This window comes from Ambystoma mexicanum, chromosome 4p, assembly GCF_040938575.1.
Source record: "Ambystoma mexicanum isolate Mex_15411 chromosome 4p, UKY_AmexF1_1, whole genome shotgun sequence".
NCBI lineage: Eukaryota > Metazoa > Chordata > Amphibia > Caudata > Ambystomatidae > Ambystoma > Ambystoma mexicanum.
In genome coordinates this window covers 772,007,073-772,032,013 of record NC_090927.1, presented here as the reverse complement: position 1 = coordinate 772,032,013, position 24,941 = coordinate 772,007,073, and the positions used below count along the sequence as shown (strand labels likewise).

Sequence of the window (24,941 nt, the reverse complement as noted above, 5' to 3'; positions counted from 1 at the left end):
ATGAGTTGGACATGAGTGGGGGCCTGGCGGAGGGTGCCCCTGACTGCTGGGGGGTGTGGGTGATGGGAGACATGTGTGGGGGCCTGGTGGAGGGTGCCCTGCACTGCTGGGGGGTGGGGGTGATGGGAGACATGAGTTGGACATGAGTGGGGGCCTGGTGGAGGGTGCCCCTGACTGCTGGGGGGTGGGGGTGATGGGAGACATGAGTGGGGGCCTGGTGGAGGGTGCCCTGCACTGCTGGGGGGTGGGGTGATGGGAGACATGAGTGGGGGCCTGGTGGAGGGTGCCCCTGACTGTTGGGGGGTGGGGGTGATGGGAGACATGAGTGGGGGCCTGGTGGAGGGTGCCCTGCACTGCTGGGGGGTGGGGGTGATGGGAGACATTAGTGGGGGCCTGGTGGAGGGTGCCCTGCACTGCTGGGGGGTGGGGGTGCTGGGAGACATGAGTTGGACATGAGTGGGGGCCTGGTGGAGGGTGCCCCTGGATGCTGGGGGGTGGGGGTGCAGGGGGACATGAGTTGGACATGAGTGGGGGCCTGGTGGAGGGTTCCCCTGTATGCTGGGGGGTGGGGGTGCAGGGGGACATGAGTGGGGGCCTGGTGGAGGGTGCCCTGCACTGCTGGGGGGTGGGGGTGATGGGAGACATGAGTGGGGGCCTGGAGGAGGGTGCCCCTGGATGCTGGGGGTGCAGGGGGACATGAGTTGGACATGAGTGGGGGCCTGGTGGAGGGTGCCCTGCACTGCTGGGGGGTGGGGGTGATGGGAGACATGAGTGGGGGCCTGGGGGAGGGTGCCCCTGACTGCTGGGGGTGGGGGTGATGGGAGACATGAGTTGGACATGAGTGGGGGCCTGGTGGAGGGTGCCCCTGGATGCTGGGGGTGGGGGTGCAGGGGGACATGAGTGGGGGCCTGGTGGTGGGTGCCCCTGGATGCTGGTGGGTGGGGGTGCAGGGGGACATGAGTGGGTGCCTGGTGGAGGGTGCCCCTGGATCCTGGGGGGTGGGGGTGCAGGGGGACATGAGTTGGACATGAGTGGGGGCCTGGTGGAGGGTGCCCCTGGTTGCTGGTGGGTGGGGGTGCAGGGGGACATGAGTGGGGGCCTGGTGGAGGGTGCCCCTGACTGCTGGGGGGTGGGGGTGCAGGGGGACATGAGTGGGGGCCTGGAAGAGGGTGCCCTGCACTGCTGGGGGGTGGGGGTGATGGGAGACATGTGTGGGTGCCTAGCGGAGGGTGCCCCTGGATGCTGGAGGGTGGGGGTGCAGGGGGACATGCGTTGGTGATCAGTAGTGCAAGGTGACATGTGGGTTGGCTGGGGGGCGTGACCATGGTGGATGGGCTGCCTGCGGGACATGAGCAGGGGTGCAGGGTAGTCCCCTGTGGTGTGGGCTGCCTGCAGGGGCCGTGGAGGGTGTAGAGGGAACACCTGGGAGGACCCACATCGTCAATTCACGTGTAGTACTACCCGGCACACCCGAAATACACGTACCCTGCTGAAATCGCATGTTGAACTTCCTGCGCACCCGGAATACACGTACCCTGCAGGATTAGCGTGTGGAACTTCCCACGCACCCCGGAATCCACGTACCCTGCAGAATTAGCGTGTGGAACTTCACGCGCACCCCGGAACACACGTTCCCTGCAGGATTAGCGTGTGGAACTTCCCGCGCACCCCGGAATCCACGTACCCTGCAGAATTAGCGTGTGGAACTTCACACGCACCCCAGAATACACGTACCCTGCAGAATTAGCGTGTGGAACTTCCCGCGCACCCCGGAATACACGTACCCAGGCCAATCGCGTGTGGAACTTCACACGCACCCCGGAATACACATACCCTGCAGAATTAGCGTGTAGAACTTCCCGCGCACCCCGGAATGCACGTACTCAGGCCAATCGCCTGTGGGACTTCCCGCGCACTCCGGAATACATGGACCCAGCCAATTCGCATGTGGGACTTCCCGCGCACCCTGGAATACACGGACCCAGGCTATTCGCGTGTGGGACTTTCCGCGCAGCACAGAATGCACGCACATGCTATTTTTCACACAGCGGGTGTCCGTGTTTGTCGCGTACCCCTTTGCATGTCATTTGTCTTAGAGGGCCACAGTATGTGACATACATCATAGCTGTATATAGGTGCTTTTTTTTGGCGCACATTTATTTCAGGGGCAGAGACACTACTGCCTGCTTTCTTGTGGTGGACGTGTTTGGGCCTGTGCTCTGGTTTGACCGTGCGCTAGTTTTCACTATTGGATTCCATGAATACGTGTTGTAGGCGAGCGTGTGGGCGTTCCGCGCACTTGCCTCCTGTACTTCCCCGTGACGCCCACATTTTGACGAGTTGTTCCCCATTCCGAGTGTTACGCCCCGTGTTCCGCCTACTTTTGTTGTGTGCACCGCGCTATGTGCGATTTCGCTGTGGCCGTGGCGCACGCCGTTAGATATCCTGTGCGCCGGCGTGCGCCGCACACTTTTTCAGCGCACATCCGATATTTTTCTCGCACACAGCCTTCCATGAATCGATGTGCGCTGGTTTCCCTGCGATTTCCGCACTTGCACTGCGATTTTCGCACTTTTTGGCACCTCTGCGCGGGAATTTTTGGCGCACATTAATTCCATGAATCGACACCTGAGTTCGAAGAACCCTTGGAAATTGAACATCCCAACACAATGCAGCATCAGAATTACACCCATACACCAACCACGAAGCACGTATAGGATACACCTTAAAATCCAATGTGTTTCCAACACACAGGGCACTACAATATGGAGGTTAACCCAGTAATCAAGCGTAACATGACATTAATATGGGTACCAACATTAGGCAGATAGCATGGGTACCCTCCGCTTTTGAATTTTTTCTCAGTAGGTGCCGAGACCCGTGGTAATGAGACAGGTTTTACACGACAATTAAGCTGCCTGACCAAGAATTCCTTTATAGTCTGTGGTGTCCAAATTCTGAGGCTCCTCTATGCTAAGGAATATATATAACCAAGAGATTACATGTGCTGACACAGGGGTTTGGCACGTTTATTATAGTTTACTTTAGGAATGCTTTTCTGAAACTGCCAAACAATGCATGTACTTGAGGGGATACTGCGTTAGCTATATGTGAAGCACAACACTTTGAAGTTTTTCAATAACACCAATGCGACATGTTATAATAATGCACTTTACCAAGCAATACATTGCCGCTGTGTGATGCCTTAATACACCAAATGGCATTGTGTGTTGTGAACTGTTAAATAATGCCACTGTTATCAAGTAAAAGAGCTTGCACGTTTGTTTGATCAAAACAAATGCAAGCATGTTGTCGGAGACAAAGGCATTAATAATGCCATTGTTATCAGGTTAAAGAGTTTGCACGCCTGTCCGATCAAAAAACAAATGAAAGCATGTGCCCTGTGCGGAGCTGTCCTAGACACAGGCATCAGACGGCGGGTGAATCTAAACCAGCACAACGAGTGCGGAAAAACACTGTACATACCGCTTTATGATTTAATTAATATTTTGGAATTTGCTGCCGAGCGGACTCCATGCCCCACGCTGCTCTGGCTAAAGCATTCTCCCCTCCCTCCGCCCCTCTGGCATTACGTGCACACAGGTCACGTGGACGCAAGACAAGGGACATACAGAATTTATAATACACCTGGCCCCAGGCGAACACGTTGTTTTTGCAGATTCGCGTTGGGACACAGGTTTAGCACTACGGAGAGCAGCAACAAGCCCAGACGCCTACTACCCACGAGTGAGTAGAATTGAACAGGCAGGGGCCAGCGCCCGCCGCCAACTCTGTTTATACTTAATTGTTCTGTTCTTGATTGTCGTGCAGAGTATGGAACCTCCGTCCCCAAGCACCACAGAGGAAGAGTAAAAGCACTCCCTCTGCGGTTATTGGGGCCACAGGTGGGTTTCCCTCGCCGGTCTAATACCACGAAACTGCTGACCCCAGACAGCTGTAGAAAAAGGTCTGATTAGTTACCAAGCGAGCACAATAAAACACACTGATGAAAACAGAAGGCAGAGTCTTACCTATGTGGAGAGTTGGTATGCCGTATACCTATGCTGGGGTACTTCGTGGAGAGGGGGGGTGATCAAGTGAGCTGGCCTCCCAGTAGTATCAAGACCAATGTCGTGCGAGGGTCCACCCAACCAACCTGCAGAGATATATGCGCAAGCTAGAATGGCGAGAAGCCAGATCCGAGAGACAAAATCCGTAAGGGGCAATCCAAAGGCAATTCCGAATAATGTTCCAAAGCAAACAAGTAGTCAGGAGGGGCAGAAGAGCAGAGCAAGGTCCAGAGTCGAAATCCGTGTCAAAAGCCGTGAATCCAAGAATCAGAATAGCTGAACAGAGTCCTCCGGTGCGAACAGCTGTGAAGCGCTGTTTCGCGGGAGTCCAGCGTTTAAATCCTGTGTGTCCCTGTGTCAGCTGATCCGCGAGCGGGACCGGTGGGCGTGTCACGTGACCCGGGACCAGGAAGTGCACGCTGGAACTGTGTTGAAGGAATGCCGAGGCGTTTGTCTGTAGTTGCTGTCCCGTAAGCGCCATGGAAGCCGCCAGTGGAGGTATGGAAAGCTCCTATTGTACCTGGTTGTTTGGTGCTTCCGACCCCAGAGATGAGCCTGCTCACGTGACACCCCCCGGACATGAGAGCGTGTGTGAGAGCTGTGTGAGGATGAGGGGTGTATGACTGGCGTACTTGAACGGAGCCGTGAGTGCGTGACAGAGCCCCCCCCCCCAAAGGCCCACGACCCCGTGGGCACAACCGATTATCCCTATGGAAACGGGAGACTAAACGAGGGGCAGAGACATCCCCAGCAGGGATCCAAGACCGCTCCTCGGGACCATAACCGACCCAGTCCACTAAGTACTGAAGACCCCCCCGAAAAAGACGGGAACCTAGAATGGCAGACACCTCAAAAACGTCCGGAGAGGACGGAGAAACCGGGGCAGCGGGGAAGCGAAGACGAGTAGGGCTAGGACATGGCCTGAGGAGAGAAACGTGAAAGACAGGATGCAGCCGCCAAGAGGAAGGGACCCGAAGGCGATAAGCCACCGGATTGATGACCCGAGAGACCAGATAAGGGCCCACAAAACGGGGTAACAACTTGCGACAACCCCGCAAATGCAAGTGACGGGACGAGAGCCACACTCGATCCCCAACAGAAAAGGAAGGAGCGTCAGAGCGCTTCAGATCCGCAGAGGCTTTCATCGAGGCCTGAGCCTCTCTGAGATGCACCAGGGTCTGCGAGTGGACAGCAGAGAGATCACGGATGCACGAAGAGGCGGCCGGATTGCCAGATAGCGAATAGTCGGGAATGGGCAGGATCTTAGGGTGCTGGCCATACAAGGCGTAGAATGGGGTGAACCCTGTGGATGAATGAGTTGCGTTGTTATAGGCAAATTCGGCTAAATGCAGGATGCGCAACCAGGACCGTTGGTGTTGGAGGGTCAGACAGCGTAAGTATTGTTCCATAGTCTGGTTGACCCTTTCGGTCTGGCCGTCCGTCTCGGGATGATATGCCAAAGAGTAGCGGGAGTCGATCCCAACTAACGTGGTCAAGGCTCGCCAAAAGCGGGAGGTGAACTGGGAACCCCTGTCGGAAACCAAGACAGACGGCAAACCGAAGAGACAGACGACGGAACGAAAAAACAACCCTGCCAACGCCGGGGCCGAGGGGATACCAGTGCACGGGATGAACCGTGCCATCTTGGTGAAGGAGTCAACCACTACCCAGATAATATCGTAACCCTGGATCCTGGGGAGGTCTGTTACGAAATCCATTGACAAAGTGTGCCAAGGCCGAGGAGGGACGGGCAGGGGTTGAAGCAAGCCTAACGGGCGGCCTCTCCGGTGCTTGCATTGGGCACAGACAGAGCAGGTGCTGACGTAACACTCCACGTCTCTCCTCATAGAGGGCCACCAGCACCACCGCTGTAACAAGGAGAGAGTCCGACGCTGACCAGGATGTGCGTGAACAGGAAGGTCATGTGACCATTCGAGGGCCAGGTTCCGGGCATCAGAAGTGGGCACAAACAGCTTGTCATGGAAAAAGGGCAGGCCGTCCCGCACCGTCAAGTCCCAGTCAGGAAGCAGGGAAGGATGGGCGGTAGTCCAGGAACGGATGCCGTCTAATAGAGGCAAAGAAGGGGTACAGAGGCATATGACGTTTTTTTTGTCAAGCAAGGTTTCGGGATAGGCAGGCAACGAGACACCACCAGGAGAACGGGACAATGCATCTGCCTTGCCATTGGATGAACCAGGACGGTGTGTGATAGTGAAATCATAGGCGGCGAAGAATAAGTGCCACCTGACTTGCCTGCCGTTCAGACACTTCATGGACGCCAAGTCACGTAGGTTTTGATGGTCCGAGAATACCGTGACCCGGTGCTTTGCACCCAACAAGTGATGACGCCAGACCTGGAAAGCCTCCTTGACCGCCAGAAGCTCTTTTTCTGTTACGGTGTAGTGACATTCCGACGGCGTAAACTTGCGTGAGTGAAACGCGACTGGGTGCAGTCGTTTAGTAGTGGGACACTCCTGGGACAATATTGCCCTTAGGGCGAAAGAGGATGCATCTGCCTCCACTACGAAAGGCAATTCAGGATCAGGGTGCTGAAGGGCAGGGGCCATGGTAAAAGCGGATTTGAGAGTGTCGAACGAAAACTGTTGCTCAGAGGACCATTTGAATGGGACGAGGGGACTGGTGAGAAGTCTAAGTGGAGCTGTTATGGAAGAAAACCCAGAGATGAATCTCCTATAGTAATTTGCGAAACCAAGGAACGATTGCAGAGCTTTCTGTGAAGTAGGGACCGGCCAATCCAGAACCGCCTGACTTTTGCATGGTTCATAGTGAGGCCTTGAGGGGAGATGTGGAAACCCAGGAACTCGATGTTGTCAGTGTGGAAGTGGCATTTCACGGCTTTGGCAAACAGGGAGAAGGTGCGCAAGCGCTTCAATACCTCCCGCACATGTACCACATGTTCCTCCAGTGACCGTGAAAATACCAGTATGTCGTCCAAATAGACGACCATGAAAACGTCCAAAATGTCACTGAACACCTCATTCATGAAGCGCTGGAAAGTGGCGGGGGCATTACAGAGGCCAAAGGGCATAACCAGATATTCATAAAGCCCATAACGAGTGCAGAAAGCCGTTTTCCACTCGTCCCCCATCCTCACACGTACGAGATTGTACGCGCCCCTAAGATCGAGCTTGGTGTATATGGATGCGTGTGTGAGGCGGTCCAATAGGGGTGTGATCAGTGGTATAGGGTACCGATCCTTCCTGGTAATGGCGTTCAAGCGCCGATAGTCAACACACAGACGGAGGTCACCCTCCTTTTTGGGCACAAAGAAAATGTGGCTGGCAGCAGGAGACGAGGAGGGACGTATGTGACCCTTACTTAAGGACTCCTGAATGTATGTCTTGAGAGTCCGCTCCTCCCCCGGGGACAGGGAATAGATACGACCCATAGGGACTACAGAACCAGGTAGCAAATCGATGGGACAATCGTACTCCCGATGAGGGGGGAGTAGTTCCGAGGACCCTTTATCAAAAACATCGCCATAGTCACGGTAAGCCTCGGGAATTACATCAGAAACCAGACCCACTGTGTGTGCGTCGAGCCCAGAGGTGGAAGGTACCTCCATGGAGAGATGCGCGATGGAGCTAAGGACCTGGGCAGGGGAATCCTCACCAGGGGGAGTTGATAGGCAAAACTCCTGACAAATATCCGACTCAAAGTGTACCGTACCCGCTTTCCAATCAATCAGTGGATTGTGTAGCCATAGCCATGGAATACCCAAGATGACCCCGTATTGTGGCATGGTAATCAAATCAAAACTAATGGTTTCCTTGTGTATGCTTTGTACGATCAACATAAGGGGGGCTGTCTGGTGTTTAACAGGCCCAGAGACCAACGTGCTGCCATCAATGGAGTGTACCTGCTCTGGTCGGGTTTTGTTGATAAGCGGCAAGTTGTAAGAGAGGGCCAAAGAAATGTCCATATAGTTGCCAGTGGCACCTGAGTCTATGATGATGGTGACTGGGTGTTGGTTGTTTGTACTAGGTTGTAACAAAGCCTGCACCGCAAGGGGTCGGATGGTGCCAAAGGCAGGCGAGGGGTTCGGGGAAGGACAAACAGTGCTCGATCCTGCCCCCGATTCTAGGGTCGAGCCTCCCGAAAACCCTGCGTCCTGGGCTTGGGACGACAAGGACAGTTTTTTACGAAATGTCCCAGTAACCCACAGTAATAACAGGCATTGTCCTGTCTCCTGCGCTCCCTTTCGGAGGAAGTTAACGGACTACAGAGCCCTCCGATTTGCATGTGCTCCGCAGTAGTCTCGGAGGAAGGAGAGACAGTGGTGGAGGCGTGACCAGAGAACCGGGCTTCGGATCGGCGTTCAAGACGTCTGGCATCGATCTGAAGAGCCAGGTCCACTAGATCAGGGAACAAAGTGGGCAGGGAAGGCACTGCGGTAAGCGCGTCTTTCATGGAATTGTTCAAGCCCTTATAAAAGACGACGGCTTTCTTACCCTCTGGCCAGAAAGTCTCTGCGGACAACTGGTTAAACCGCGTAAGATACTCAATGAGTGTTCCCTTGCCCTGGTGGAGATCCAAGAGTTCCAAATCCCGGGATTGTACCTTGTGGCGAGTATCAAAGATGCGTGACATTTCGACTACAAGAAGATCAAAGTCGTATAACATAGGGCTATTGCTTTCGAGTAGGGGGTTAGCCCAGGCTGCCGCAGTACCAGTCAGATGTGATAACAAAAAGGCAGCTTTTGAGGTGGCATCGGGGAAGGAAGTGGGACGACAAAGGAAGTGTAGCTTGCACTGATTGATAAACGTGCGGTACTTGTCAGGGTCCCCTTGAAACCTTTCGGGTGCAGCCAGGGGGAAAGGAGTAGGGAGAACCAGGGGAGAGGGCGAAGTCGAGGTCGAGACTCGGGGCGTGGATAATGGTGGTACCGTTTCTCCGAACTCCGTATCAACGGGCAGAGGGTGGCGTGTGCTTTGGAGGGTGTCTAGCCGCTGATGAAGGGCTGTGGTTGCTGCGGCCATGTCAGCTCTGAGTATTGTGATCGCTTGCACTAAGGCCGCCATGGGGTCATTCGCGGAACCCTCCATACTCCGCACGACAAGAGGCTTCACAGTCTGTTCTGTTCTTGATTGTCGTGCAGAGTATGGAACCTCCGTCCCCAAGCACCACAGAGGAAGAGTAAAAGCACTCCCTCTGCGGTTATTGGGGCCACAGGTGGGTTTCCCTCGCCGGTCTGATACCACGAAACTGCTGACCCCAGACAGCTGTAGAAAAAGGTCTGATTAGTTACCAAGCGAGCACAATAAAACACACTGATGAAAACAGAAGGCAGAGTCTTACCTATGTGGAGAGTTGGTATGCCGTATACCTATGCTGGGGTACTTCGTGGAGAGGGGGGGGGTGATCAAGTGAGCTGGCCTCCCAGTAGTATCAAGACCAATGTCGTGCGAGGGTCCACCCAACCAACCTGCAGAGATATATGCGCAAGCTGGAATGGCGAGAAGCCAGATCCGAGACACAAAATCCGTAAGGGGCAATCCAAAGGCAATTCCGAATAATGTTCCAAAGCAAACAAGTAGTCAGGAGGGGCAGAAGAGCAGAGCAAGGTCCAGAGTCGAAATCCGTGTCAAAAGCCGTGAATCCAAGAATCAGAATAGCTGAACAGAGTCCTCCGGTGCGAACAGCTGTCAAGCGCTGTTTCGCGGGAGTCCAGCGTTTAAATCCTGTGTGTCCCTGTGTCAGCTGATCCGCGAGCGGGACCGGTGGGCGTGTCACGTGACCCGGGACCAGGAAGTGCACGCTGGAACTGTGTTGACGAATGGCGAGGCGTTTGTCTGTAGTTGCTGTCCCGTAAGCGCCATGGAAGCCGCCAGTGGAGGTATGGAAAGCTCCTATTGTACCTGGTTGTTTGGTGCTTCCGACCCCAGAGATGAGCCTGCTCACGTGACACCCCCCAGACATGAGAGCGTGTGTGAGAGCTGTGTGAGGATGAGGGGTGTATGACTGGCGTACTTGAACGGAGCCGTGAGTGCGTGACATTAATGTAGTCAGATTAATAGCTCGATCTGAGCGTGCCTAACAGGCTCCATCCGCCCTGTGTTTTTTCACAGATTGGACCAGGAGCCCTCCTCAGTTAAATCGTTACGACTGTTTACGTACATCAGCCTGCTCAACAGCAACAATCAAACATCTCAGCTTTCCCAAAGAGGTAATGTTGAATAAATGTGAATGACGCCCATGTATTTATACATGATTAACAACTCTTTTAGCACATGTGAAGCTAAAGTCATTGTGCTGTGTTTATTGTCTCACACAGGATTTTAAAGTCAGCTACAATCAACATAGTGACTTCCTCTGTCCCTGCGTCGCTCCCCTTGAATGGTGAGTGATGTGTGCACTTTGAAATCTGTTTCAGATATGCCCTTTTGTAAAAACCACAGAACCTAGTCCTAAACAGGTATTATTGATTTTAATTGTAAATAGAAGACAAGTATCACATGGACTAAAGACTACAGAAGCCCGCCAGAAAATGACCCCCCTCGTCCTGACGAAGGCCCGGCACCACTAAAGAAGACGACCATGGATAGAAGCAGTCTATCTTGATGCCATAGGGGCCGAAACGCACTGCGTTGACACGATCATTTAGCAGCTTCATCCACTGCTCATTAGTATCCCTATGAGGAGAGAGTTTAAGAGAAAACCCAAAAAAACACCAATTTGGAAAGGAGTTAGAACCTAGAGTAATTGACAAGGAAACTATATATGTTCCTCAAGTGGCACTTTTACCTAAACCCATGTTGTGATACATTTTTTTATATTTCTTCTGTAAATTGTATGCATATATGTATATGTTAGAAGTCAGACGTGAACTGTGTTTGTGGTTTACATGCAATGGTGTCTCAAAGCAACCCCACCTCCTCTCTCACCAGCAACCCGAACCTGCAATTTCCCCCCCTCGCCTCTCACCAAAACACCAAACATAAGCTCACGCATGGGGGCTCGCCAGGGCCAATCCTCCGCGCAATCCTCAAAACTAGATAGCGCACCATCTGCCAGTGTGCACCAAGCATTTCCCACGTGCAAATGTCAATACCGCATTTGTGACAGTTTACGGGAGATGTCTCCCTGGTCATTATTTCCTCTGCAGCGTGGTGCCCTAGGTAGGGTTTCTAGGAAAGTGTTCATCTCCTCCGGAGTGTAAAAAAATAGTGTCCGTCCATCATGTTCCACCCTCAAAAGGTGAATTTCATCCTACAAATGAGACTGTTTATGTTCATCAGGTTTGCGTACTGCGTGATACCTAGCCTATTCTAATATCTCACAACAGACTCGGGAAAATTTCCCTACCGCACAGATCTCTTTAGATTGGGCCCAACTGCACCTAGGACCCCGCACCCTCTCAACTCCTTCCCATTCCCACAGAACACAGAGGAAGAATCGGGCACAGAACTGCAGAGGTCGAAGCATCAACCGATTTTCTTCTGCCACATGGCCTGTGCCCACACTGAGTTGCACTATTACTTCTGGGCTGCCTGTCAATAGACAATAATCCTTCCAACAAGCAGTGCCTTGCATCCCTCAGATGAGTCAGTTTAAATGTACCCGGAGTACACTCTCCTCTGATAGTTCATTGAGGCCCTGCAGGATCACTCCTCCAGGTCAAGGCGCAGTTATCTTCCAGTTGCGCAGCGCTACCTTCAAGTGTACCCGATGGAACCAAGCCAAACCACGGGTGGCACCAGGGCCCCCCCCTCTCTCCAGGATGTCCAGTCAGGATCTCTCCAGCCCAAAGCTGCGCAGCAATTCCCCCCTCTGGTCTAAATATTATATTGGAATCCAATCCAAAGGATGAGGACAGGCCCCCTCCTCCTCATTGTCGCTGCCCCACACAGCAGTGGGGGCCGGGTGGCCCGATGCCACCAGCCGCCTGCTAACCCAGCTGGTGGCTGCCACTCACTGCACCTGCATAAGTCATCCCCCCAGGTGGAGCACAGGGTCGGGGCCTCGATCAACTCATTGGTTGGCCCACCCCTCAGTAACCTCAGGTCTTCATGGTAATGGCGGAGTACTGGCCGTGCATGCACGGATATGGGAGAGTGTCTCCTCAGCCCTGATGGTGCCAGCCTCCACACACCGGGTCCTGCTTCCTGTAGCTCCTTCTATACAGGTTGCACAGCTTGCCAGTTGTACTTATCTGGCAGTGGGCAGACCAGGAAGATAATCCGCGATCCCTGCTTCAGACACCGTCGGGGGATGCATGTACTGGTGAGTCCCTCCAACGCGGGATCCAGAGAGCGCTGGCTGCGTATGCTTCACTATCTCTGTTTCTGGGAACACTCCTGCTCTTCGGAGGTGATCCAGGATATACACGAGACGTCCCGATTTCGTGCGACTCCCAAGTAGACATGGTGGCAGTTTGAGCAGTGCACAATAAAGACTGGATATTTTTGGATTGCCCAGGAGCTCATGGACTCACAGCCATCTTGACTGGGCTCTCTAGCCACTCCCTCCCAACACCTCTTAAGCACTCCCTTGTGCAAACACGCCTAAAAAAAAGCCATCTGCAGACCCTTCCTGCCCAGCGAACTACCGCCCTATCTCCACTATTCCCTTCATGGGCAAACTTTGGAGAAGTTGGTAATCTCTCAACTAATTAGCCATACTGAATCTGTTGACTGTCTCCACCGCCACCAGTCTGGCTTCAGCGAAGCCAGAGGCATGGCAACTGCTCTCCTGAACACCTGTGAAGACTTGCTGTCAAACCTCAACTCCATCTCTACCTCTGTTCTCATCCTCCTTGATCTGTCCTCTGCCTTCGAGCACTGGCTTGGCTGATCTCTTTCCTTTCAAATCGGCCCTCCCAGGTTCAAAAATGGCAATTTTCTCTCCTCCACCTCACTCTCTACCTGCGGCATCCCTCAGGGCTATATCCTCTCGCTGTGGCTTTTTAACATTTACCGTGCTCCTCTTGCCCACATAATCTTCACCTTCTCTCCTCCCTTCCAGTGTTATGCGGATGGCATCTACCTCTCCATTAAGCATCTCTCCTCTACCTCCTCTCCTTCCTCTTTCATTCCCGAACGTCTGACCATTATTCAGGCATGGTGTGCTGCTAATGATCTCTGTGTTAATACCAGTAAGACTGAGATCCTTCTCATTGGTAACCTGCCTCCATTCCTTCCTTCCCCTTACTCTCTGGCTGCCCTCCCTGGGCACCCTACCCTCACCTTCTTGTGAGGCCACTTGCACCTGCTCCCCATCTGCAAAGGAAAAGAGGCTGGAGGACTGCTTAAGTAGGGGAAAAAAAGCGGCAACCAGGAAGGCACCAGGTGGGTGGGGCTTAGGCCAAAAGAACAGCAACCAGGAAGGCACCAGGTGGGTGGGGCTCAGGCCAAGTGACCCAGATCCACTTACACCTGCTCCCCATCTGCAAAGGAAAAGAGGCTGGAGGGCTGCTTAAGTAGGGAAAAAGTGTGGCAACCAGGAAAGCACCAGGTGGGCTGACTTAGGCCAAAAGAGCACAAACCAGAAAGGAACCAGGTGGGCGGGGCTTAGGCCAGGTGACCCCGATCCACTTGCATCTGCTCCCCATCTGCAAAGGAAAAGAGCCTGGAGGGCTGCTTGAGTAGGGAAAAAGAGTGTCAATCAGGAAGGCACCAGGTGACCGGGGCTTAGGCCAAAAGAGCGGCAACCAGGAAGGCACCAGGTGACCGGGGATTAGGCCAGGTACCCAGATCCACTTGCACCTGCTCCCCATCTGCAAAGGAAAAGAGGCTGGAGGGCTGTTTAAGTAGGGAAAAAGAGCAGCAACCACAAAGGCACCAGGTGGGCAGGGCTGGATAAAAGAGAAACTCAACAGAAAGCGGAGAAACCCTGGCAGGTTAGTGAACCAGGCAAACATTGAGTCTGGGTCTCACACACAAACACCAAAGTGACAATAGTCTGGCAGGTGAGTAAACCAGGTGTAAGATAAAGGATAAAAAGGGAAAGTTTACACCCCTTTTTCGGGACCAAGGAACAATACCCTAGTAGGAAAGTATACCAAGGGAAGCAAGGAGGATTGAAGAAACTCAGGGGTTATAACCCCTAAATTTGAAAGTGTGTAACAGAAAAGGGAGGACACATACCCCTTTAAAGATTCAAGAGAACTGTTTTGATTCAAGAGAATTGGGTATTTTTGAGGAGGCAAAAGGGGAGAGTTTTCCCCCTTCAGCAAATTGGAACTGTGATGAAATCATATTGAAACATACAGAGACAAAAGAGAACATTAAATTTGAATTGGGGGAAAGAGGAAAATGAAACACTGCCAATCCCCTTTTTTGTGAATAGTAAGAAATCAATCAGTGGAGGACAGACTGAAGGAGTGAAAAGAGGAAGAGTCATTCTCCTTAAAGATTGTGACTTCCGTCTGAAGAGTAATGGAAAATCTGTGGAAAAACCAGGCAAAATCTATGGTAAGGGAAGTCTTCTTTCCTTGTGGAGCTTTATTTCTATTCTTTTATGCACCTTAGAACTTTGTTTGAAACTGCAAGAGGATGATATATGTCAATAGCTCGCAGAAACTCCCATTGTCACTTTTTATTTACTTTAGAGTGTAATGGGCAGTTTAGGATTTTGGACACAGGACTAAAGATGCTTTGTTTGTGTAACATCCTGAGACAGGCGTCCATTTGCTTTGTTGAGGCAGGGAACCACTCACAGGGTTAGGGATAGATGTGATTTCCCCAACCCTTTTATAATTTTGACAATAAACGTTTATAACCAAAAACGTCACATGCCACTGTTTCTGAGTCTTACCGTTGACCCCTTGCATATGCCAAAGCTGACATTAATTGCTCTATCAAACAACCTCCATTGACACCACGTCAGAAGTTAACATGGTACAGCTGGACTTTGATTCATGGGCTGCCATTCCGGATAAAATACAAATCCAAGTGCACGCGCCAAACCATATACAATCATAACGCCACTCAGCACTCTAGTACTTTCACCTTGCACTCCTCAACAACTTAGGTTTTGCTACCGACATCCTACCCTATTCCACCTACCGCCCCCACCCATCCTCCTTTCTCTCAGAGCCATGGACCACATGATTGTCAAAATGGCACAGGCATACGATAAATGACCACTTTAACTAACATTAGCTGTGTGTCAGATGTTGACTCAAGTACCCTGTGGCATAGGCTCCAAGTCTTAATATGATTGCAGAGCGGGATTGGAGTGGAGGGGGTTGATGGAATGCGCACCAGTTACATTTGATTGAAAGTTACATGGATTTTGTACTAATATATCATTGAAATAAAACAAATACAAAAATAAAAACCTCCCTCTGAAAATAAATCTCTCCCGACTAAATAGTGTCTTATCTCTGTTCTCAACAAAACATCTAGTGTTCCTTATGTGGGAATTCCAAAAGATGTCAGTCGGCCAGTAACAAAAACCAGTCAACCCATTAAACAAGAAGGCTGGTTTTGATGAAATGAAGTTACACAATAAAGTTGGCAACAAAAACTTGCTGTTAAATTATATCTTTTAAAAATTTAAGGACAAACATTTTTTGGGTGGATTATATCTTTGGCGCAGTTTGACAAATCTGCATAGAACCTTTCCATAAATATATAGCTTTATGTGGCTTTGTCAAGGGTGAGGGAGAAGGAAAAATATAGAGGCCCCAAAATCTATCTTTGCCCAAAGACAAAGTAGTCTCCCATTTAAAGCTCAAAACGCTAGACAGATTTGCATAGAACAGGCATAAAATCCTGAAAGCATCCATTTGCAAACTTACCGCAAATCTGTCCAGTGGTTTCTTTTAAAAGTGCCAAAAGATAACGATACATTGGTTAGCTATACACGAGCTTGCCCGGTATACTCTGCAGAACCACATTAGCCCTCTGTCTGTCTAGCTAATTTGGGTCTTGGTTCATAATCTCTCTCCACATGGACCCAAAACAGAGTACACAAATCCACTAAACGGCAACCAGATAGGCTCTGAATTGTGAAAGAGGCAAAATGGTCGTTAGCCAGGGGCAAAAGGTTTTTGAGCGGGTGCCATTGTCGGGTGCTGACATTGTGGTGTCATTGTGAGCCCAATGATGCAAACAAATGTGAAAAGGGCATATTGGAGCTATTTTAGGGTCCACTGGATGGATTGAGAATTTGAGGTCCCTGCCCCACTCAAGGTGTGGTCCCTGGGGTAGAGTCAAATGCCCTTTCCTATTAAGAGTATTGTGAAGAGTCAGGAATGAAATTCAGACACAAGTTAGCCATGATTTTGGTTAAAGACTTGTATTGAAAATAAAAGGGTTGGGAAAAGGCCTCTCTGACCCTGCTCTAAGAGGAAGTTCCCTACCTAAATCAAAACACTAAGGTCAGTCTGTGTCAATATGTCAAAATCAAAACCGTCCTTGTGTCCAAAAGTTCTATTCTGACCCTCACACCATAAACTGAACTATAAGGTGAAAAGGGAAATATCCTTAATCTTAAGTGATTGCAAAAAGAGTTTATAAAGGAAAAATGAATAGCTCGAACATAAAAGTTCTCCAAGGTTGAAGAGCCTTGGTTCCAGAGGGTGGTCCCCTTCCCCTGGATTCCTCCTTAGTACAAATTATTCTAGGTTTAAAAGTTCTTTGTGTCTTTCCTGGCCTACAACAATACTGTTATTTACAAAGCTGCTTAGCCTTGTGGTTCAACTTCTTTCAAAAGGTCCCTTCTTGTTTAGCAAACACAGTTCTATTCTATTTCCTGTGACTTACTGTAGATTAGCAGCTGCCTCATACTCCCCTGCCAGGACTTCTCGCCTGGTATACTCTCCTGCCAGGGCTTTTGAAATTAACACACACTTGTAACTGCCTGGTTTACTTGCTTGCCAGCACTTCTTATAATCACAAGTTATTCCTCTTTTACCTCCACAGTTGTGCATACCCCTTTTGGTATACTAGGTCTCCTTGATACATCATTCGATTTTGGTTCCCCGCATATTTAATTCCATACCCTTTTATATGGCTGAAGTCCTTATTTGCATTATGCCTTCTTGGTTTTCAATCAGTCTCTTTATTCTCTCTGTGGCTTTAATTGTTACATTGTGTACTTTGCTGAAACACCTCAGGGTCCCTACTATGCCTGGGTTGACTCACAGGCTCTGCTTGGCATTCTCGGGCTCATTCGCGTTTCACTCTTAAAAATTTCCCGCGTACAGGTGCATTCCGAAAACAACTAGAACGCTCATTGAGCTTGTGGCTCCATCTGCTCTGCATTGCTCTTTCCTTCTTCCTTGTCCTAGTATTTGGGGGATTGTGGGAAAAGGAATCTATTTATGTTGATTGATACAGATCACTTGGAAAATCACTGTCAACAGTTCTAAAATATAAGCCAGTTCGATACGATGGATAATTAGAACTGGAAAAGGTAGTTATGCAGCTTTTACATTTCAGACCAGGGGTGGAAGTTTGGCCTATAGGGTTTTGGGAAAAGGTTTCTCTATTTTCCCTAAAAGGGGGTATAGATGTACAGCAATAGACCATTAGGGTATTGGATATCAATGGGTCTTCTTCATGGGCAAATGGGGGATACCATGTCTCATCCAATGAAGTCATGACATTTCCCCGGAGGCTTCTCCTCCCATGTGATCCTCCCTCATATAGCCGCCCCCAGGGTCAGGATCAGGGAGCGGCTGCCGTCCCCTGACCACATGGGAGGTGTTATGAGTGTTGGTAGGCACTGACCTGTGACAAGGCTGTCTGCTGGTAAGTTGATTGCACCCTCAGTTAAAAAGGAAAGACTCCCAGAAACTATCTGACCCCTGGAGTAAACAGGTTGTGTACTCACTGGGAAACCCCCCAGGGGAATTAAACTCAGACGAGCAGCAGACGTTTGCAGATGGAAACCAGATAATGTAGGAGAAGTGCGAGTCAGAGTCCCTGTAGCAAGGCAGAGGCAGGTACACGCAAAGGATAACAGGCAACAAGGAGGAGCTCAGGAACAGCAATGGCAGAGGTTTCCCAGTTATTACTGAAGGGGCGTGAGAAGGGTCACTGGAGAATCAGACGAAAAGCAAAGGCAGCCGGGGCAAAGGAAACAACGAGGCAAGATACAAGGCAGACGAAGAGAAACAGAACAAGAAAGCAGTTGGAACGGGATCCCAGCGGCAAGTACGGGAAGAAAGGCACAGCAAAGCAAAAGTAGAAAACTCAGGAGTGTTGGTGCAAAGATGAAGCAACGCACCTGATTTACTCGTTCCGCTTTGTTTCTGTTTTGCTGGTCAAAATTGCTTTGTGTCCAGCATTCACCATCTTGGAAATTAACCAGACTGTTACATCTAGTAAGTACCTGTGTCCCAACAGTGCGCCATGTTGGAACAGGCTGCACATGGCGAATTGGCGTATTCTTGCACATATGCCAGATGGACCAGGTCGGACCACCTCTCCTGACAGGAGGAGGTTACCGCCGAGGAATCAGTGATGACTCTATTGGATTCATCACAGTATACTTTGGGTATGGCCACAGGCCATGCCTAATGGGATCCATTCAGAGGGTGGGTTGTTCACAGTGCAGGGCAAAGGCCTGCTACAGTCAAAGCAAACACTGCAGACAGGACCAGTTGGTCCAATGGATGGCTTGTAGGTCCCAGAGACAGGGCGGAATGCTCTATCCCAATCAAAGGTGGCACTAGGCATGGCTGCATTAGGGGATTATGTGATTCTTGGGCAGGGCTGAACACCGGCCATGCACAGTAGGCATATTGGTTAATTTAGAGGTTCTCAGGGAAGGAGTGCAAGCCAAGGCCAGTGGGTCTACTGGTTGGTTGTGGGATTCACTGGGCAGAGTCAATGGGCCCAGTGGATGATTTGGGGTTCCCAGAGGCCGGCTGCAATGGGGCAATTGGGTAGTTCACCAGTTTACAGGTCATAGCCAAAGGTCGTGCCCCGGTCAAAAGGGCTACTTTGGGGGGCTCGTCATAGGCCATACCCAGTTGCCACCATGTGTCGGTTAGAGGAGCTTGGGGCATGCCCCAAGCAAAGTTACTACAGGTCATGGTTAGTGCTCACTACAAGTGGCTTTGTGGCTTCAATATATTGTGGTGAAGTACCATCCGTGACAACAAGCACGGCACAGAATCATATGGTTTTCTTCATTTATCATGGTCATGTGAGAGCCGCAGTACCGCAGGGCTATAAAGCAACAGAGGAAACGGAAGGCAGGGAGCAGGGAATTGTGAGAGAACAGCAATACAGGTGTTCACGAGAAAGCCATGGAGAAATGGAGAGAGTAGAGGTACAGCGAATTACAGAAAAGGTCTGTGGGAAGCAGCAAGGAAAAGTTGAGTACCATGGATTGAGAGTAAAAGACATAGAAGGAAACCAGATTCCGTGACTATTGTGAGCCACCAGAGAGTTCCCAGATCAGTAGGTGCAAGTGACAAGACCTGGATATGAAGAGAAAGCAGCCAGTAGAACAAATACCGGAGAAAAGCATGTGGCATCCCGCCACTGGGGTGAGCAGAAAATCAGGGAGAAAGCTACAGGACTGAGCAAAGGTATCCAAACCAAAAACGAGCAGAGTTGATAGTTGAGAAAGTGATTGTAGGAGAAACAATGCAGGCTGAAACTCAGAGGGAAAGTTGCTAGAGCCATTTGATAGAGTGATTAAAAGGACACACATTAAATACTGGAACTTGAAATCAAACTTTCTATGTACCTTGATTAGAGACTGAAAGGATATTCGTTAATACTGGAAATTGGACAGAAAGGTCTGAACTACAATTGATGAAGAGACTGTAAGCAGAACCAATGACTTGGAGCACCTTTTCTTTACTTTAGGCAATCTTAAAATGTGTAATCCAGGCACCAAATAACAGTAGAAGTCTGCATTCCTTTTTCCTCCTTTGTTCTACTCATTGTTTCCAACTCTAGCCAATTAGTGAGCTTGGAATGGAAGTTCTGGCCATCTGAAAAGGTTGCATTCAAAGTCACTGGGGCAAGGAGACATGGACAAGCTCTGTTACAGGAAGCCCATGGTAAGACTTCACTTTTCTCCATTGCACAAGCTCTAGTGGTGTTAGTCCTTTCTGTCAGACTCTATTGCATGCCATATGACTTTTGCTCTTGTTAGAAGCCTGGAACCTTTGGTTCGCGATCGCTAACATTGGCATTGGTCACCCTCTCTACAGTAGAGCCCTCTGGTGCTGGCACTTCCACTTCACTGGAACTCATAGTTACTGCAGTTATCAGAGATAGCTAGAACTGAGTCTACGATAACACTGAGATTGAAAACATAAATCAGATAAGTCTTCAAGGGGAGAACAATAGAATTGCGGCTAACCAATGTATATACATTACAGTTCTGGACCTCCTGATTTTGAACTTGTCTAGACTACTTAATTTAAGAAGAGGACCCAATTGCACCGAACAACAACAAAATGTCATTATTAAAAGAATTTGAGAAACTGCAAAGAAAAGAAGTAAGCAAGTGGTAGTAGCAGCATTCCCTGCAGAACAATATCGATGTAGGAAGAATCCCACGAGGGCTTAGTATCCTCACCATTCCTTCATTTGAAGAACAAGATCCAGAGATGCTGCAAGAATGGGGGGACGCAACTAATGGCTACTCCAACACTTTTCTCAAACTATTGATCAAATACGCTGCAGGTGACCGTGAAAAGAATATTGTTGAAAATGGCTGATATTGAAGAGAAAATTAAACAAGTACCTGAGAGTGGGGAGGGAAAGAAAATGAAGACCAATATGGATAAAAACCTCAAGAGCTATGAGGAAGAAATCAAACTAAAACAACAGCGCAAATTCTTGCGAGACAAAGAAGACTATGAAAATGGGCAGGTGTATACATTTGCCCGAAGATTTGACCATTTGAGGCAACTAACCACAAGTAAACTAACCACATTGATTGGTGCTAATGAGAGTATACTCAACGGGAATCCGTCGACCTCTGAATTAGAGGTCACAGGTAGCGAGAATGAGGAACCCTGTGTACGCCTTAATTTTGTAGACGAAATGCGTCTATTATGCTGAGATGGCAGAGCACAGAAGCAAACAAGAGGAGGAAACCAGGTGCGGGGAAGAGTAAAGATAGAAGAAGGAGAGTGCAGAGGGGCAGGAAATGCCAAACACAATAGCTCAAGGAGGTCGCTGCGCTCTGGCAAGTAGACAATTTGACCATAGGTATGAATAACAAGATGAAAGTCATACATTTGTCGGATCAGATCATCACCGAAGACCAACACGAGTTCCTCAGTTTGGGATTTAATTTTTGCCCCATGGCACAATATGACTATGTTCAAACTCACATAGATTTCGACCACTTCATACATAAAATACGGCTTCAAAGGTTTTTTGCAACTAACCAATATACCAAGCCCCCGACTCTGGTCCCTGAAGGAAGAACTGACATCACTATAGTGGAACTCAATACTTTATCTACCCTACGAAAATTGGAAAAAGGATGTCACATTGGTACTGATAGCGAACCAATTGATGTCGCAGAACTGGACATCAACATTGATTGAAGAAAAGTAAAATTGAAATTAAAGTCAAAATTCAATCCCACAGTTTCATCATGAAGCAACATTGAAGCCTTCCAAACACTCTGCGTTGAAGATCTTAAAACCATAAGAAGAGTCAATAAGATGAGGTTTAAGGACAACATGTCTGCAAAAAATAGAATTGCACTCCAGGAACTTCACAATTTGCCTAACTGTATCATCAAACCCTTGTACAAATGGCGTAATATAGTCATAATGAACAAACATGACAATATTAGAGAGGCTTACAAACAACTCAATGACACCAAATGCTATGAGAGTCTGACCTCCAACCATATCTGTGAATTGGAAAACAAAGTGAAAACATTAATAATGGAATGGGAAAATAAAGGCATCCTGGAAGAAAATAATTGCACATTTCTCTTTACAACCAATTTGACTTTGCCAACTATTTATTTTCTCCCCAAAGTACATAAAAGTATCACCAAACCGCCGGGGAGACCAATAGTGACACTTGTTGGCTCGCTTTTGGAAAACATGTCAAAATATATTGACGAAGTCCTTTTTCCCTTTGTATCTTCACTTTCAGCCTACCTGAGGGACACTAAAGATTCCCTTTCAAGAATTGACGAACTACCCTGGGAACCCCACTACATTCTGGCAACCATAGATGATGTATCCCTTTACACGTCCATAGAACATGATTTAGGAAAAAGAGCATGTGAATACTACCTAAATACAAGATCCCTCAACTACCTCCGACATACGGAAATGGTCCCCGGCATGATTGACCCCTGCCTAACTAATAATGTGTGGTTTGAAAGATCACTTCAGCAAAAATGATCATACTCTGTGCACACTTTTAGGCATAAACATGCAAAACACATTATCTTAGTGCAATTTTTGCTTTCACATTTTATTCTTAACCAAAAACAATGACCCTTGAATGTCTGGGTAGTATCTCTATTCAGTTTTGTTAGTGATTCAAAAAATACCCATTTTACAACAAAATGTTACATGCAGTCTCGTGTTTAAAACAATTTTCAATAAACCAAACAATATATCTGTGTTTTCACAGCTTTTTCAATCCGAAAGTGTTTCTAATGTCTCTTTAAAACTCTTTCTCTTGTTGATCTTTACAGTTTAAAGTCCATAGTTCTCAAATGAAATCAAGGGACTATTGATCAAATAGTCTCTTATCTTTTCGTTGATGCAAAACGCGTTTCGGGCTCTCTCTTAGCCCTTCATCAGGTGCGACCAAATTCTATACTTTAATCTGATGTATCTGAAAGTTAAATATATATTTCTATTTAGACCCTCAGTTCATGTTCCATATAGCTTCACAATTTCTTTTGACTAAATAGACCAATGTACCTGTAATACTGTGGATCTCTCCCATCTGTCAGTCTCTAATACTTGTAACTTTCATTCCAGTATCGTTTATTAATCCACTTTTGTTTTTGTCTTGAATATTACGCCTGATCTGTAAAGAATGAATATGACGTGGTTTTTCTACATGAATTTTGAATGTTTATGAGCGGGTTTGTTGCTGGGAACAGTCGCTACATCATAGCGCTGTGCCCCAGTCACCCAACCCAAATTCAGCGTTTTTCATGCTTTACTTTCATATCGTGTCCCCGTTGTCTCACCTGACTATGCGGACCGCTGTCGGCTACTTTCTTTGGCTTGCCGTACGTGCGAGCTCGTTGTCGTCCGCTCAGCACTGCCGCAAGCAGCTCGCGTTGCTGTCTTGTGCCGTTCACGATTTTAATTTTCTCCTTCCCTTGGTCCGCGCTCTCCTGTTCCATTCACAGCATGTGTGTCTCCTTGAGGTAGCTCCACGGTTGCCTTGATTGTGTTTCTTTGAACTCCCTAGATGTAGTCCCTTCTTGCTTTCTACCAAGCTGTCAACTGGCTAGTTTTCCGTGATTGCATGGCCACCATCTTGGAATAGTTTCAATAACTGTGGTTTAAATTCCTGTGGTGTGATGGTTGCTTCTAGATCGTCGCTACAGAAGTCTAGGGATGTTGCTAAACATGATGTTTGTTATTTTAAGTGTTGCATGGCTCATTAGAGAGTACTCAAAAATGTTTTTTATTTTTTATTTATTTCATATGCATTTGTTTTGTACAAGCCCGATTTTTTACAGATACAATTCTGTACGCGGGGAGCTATTTAGATTCTTGCTGTCCGGTTGGTATTTCTGTGCTCTTTTATAGAAAGCAACTTAAATCCCAATCTGCGTTCATACCATTGGGTTGCATTGAGTTAAATTTGTCGATCCAGTATGTTTCTCTTTGCAGAAGAATTTTGTTTAGATTTCCGCCCCTTCTTTATATTTTTATCTGTTCCAGAATGATGAATCTTATTTGAGAGATATAGTGTCTTTCTTTTTTGAAATGTTGAGTAACTGGTGATTTTATTGCTCCTGTCCTGATGTTTGACTTGTGTTCGGACCACCTTATTTTCGCCTTCCTCATTGTCATGCCTACGTAATAAATTCCACATGGACATTTTATACCATAGATTACATTTTTTGAATCACAGGTCGAAGAATGATACAAATTAATTTTGTAACCTTTATGGGGGTGAAGGATGGTGTTGCCCGTTATTAAGTTATTGCAGTTGTTGCAATTGTGACATGGGGTTGTACCTTTGTAGGTTTCCTGGGTTCGTTTTGCTTCTGACAAATCTGCTTTTATGAGATGTTCCCTCATTGATTTACTCTTGGAATAGGCAAAGAGTGGAGGTTCTGGAAAGAGTCTTTTCATCATTGGGTCTAAGGTCAAAATTGACCAATTCTTTTTGATAATTTTTTTAATTTTTTTAATTTTCGGGCTCTGTTGGGAGAAAGTGGTAACATATACAAGTTTCTGCTGTTCCTCCTTTTCTTTTGGTTGTAACGCTCCTTCTCTATTGATGCTGTTGGCTTTTTCAGCACATGTTGTGATAATGGATGGTTGATAACCTCTTTTCTCAAATTTTTCTGCTGTTCTTCTGGTGTATTCCACTTCTTCTGAGATGATGCGTCTGTATCTTAAAAATTGACTGAAAGGTATGCTTTCTATTGTCCTCCGCGGGTGGAAACTGTTCGCATGCAGTATGCTGTTCCTGTCTGTTAGTTTCGTAAATATTGTTGTTTCCAATTTGCATCCTTTCTTGTATATTTGCACATCAAGGAATTCAATGGATTCTTTGCTCGTTTTAGATGTTAATTCAATCCTTGGTGCCATGTTGTTGAGATGCTGAAAGAATGCCAACAATTCATCATTTGAACCATTCCAAATCCCAAATATATCATCTATAAAGCGGAACATGCATTTCAATTTGTTTGTCCATCTTTCTTCATTAAAGATATTGGTTTCCTCCAAGTAAGCCATGTATGTATTCGCATAA

At 48.4% G+C, this 24,941-nt stretch overlaps 1 protein-coding gene and 1 long non-coding RNA gene across 6 annotated transcripts in view; one reads left to right on the top strand and one right to left on the bottom strand.

The window, feature by feature from the left end:
• DOP1A (DOP1 leucine zipper like protein A) overlaps window positions 1–24,941 on the bottom strand; it is a 2,904,166-nt gene that overhangs the window by 1,150,876 nt on the left and 1,728,349 nt on the right. The window lies entirely within an intron of this gene.
• Window positions 3,617–24,941, top strand: part of LOC138453457 (uncharacterized) — a 274,186-nt gene continuing 252,861 nt past the window's right edge. The window contains exons 1-3 of the long non-coding RNA XR_011260433.1: window positions 3,617–3,747; window positions 10,161–10,258; window positions 10,367–10,431. This is a non-coding gene — a long non-coding RNA (uncharacterized lncRNA). The remainder of the gene's footprint in view (window positions 3,748–10,160; window positions 10,259–10,366; window positions 10,432–24,941) is intronic.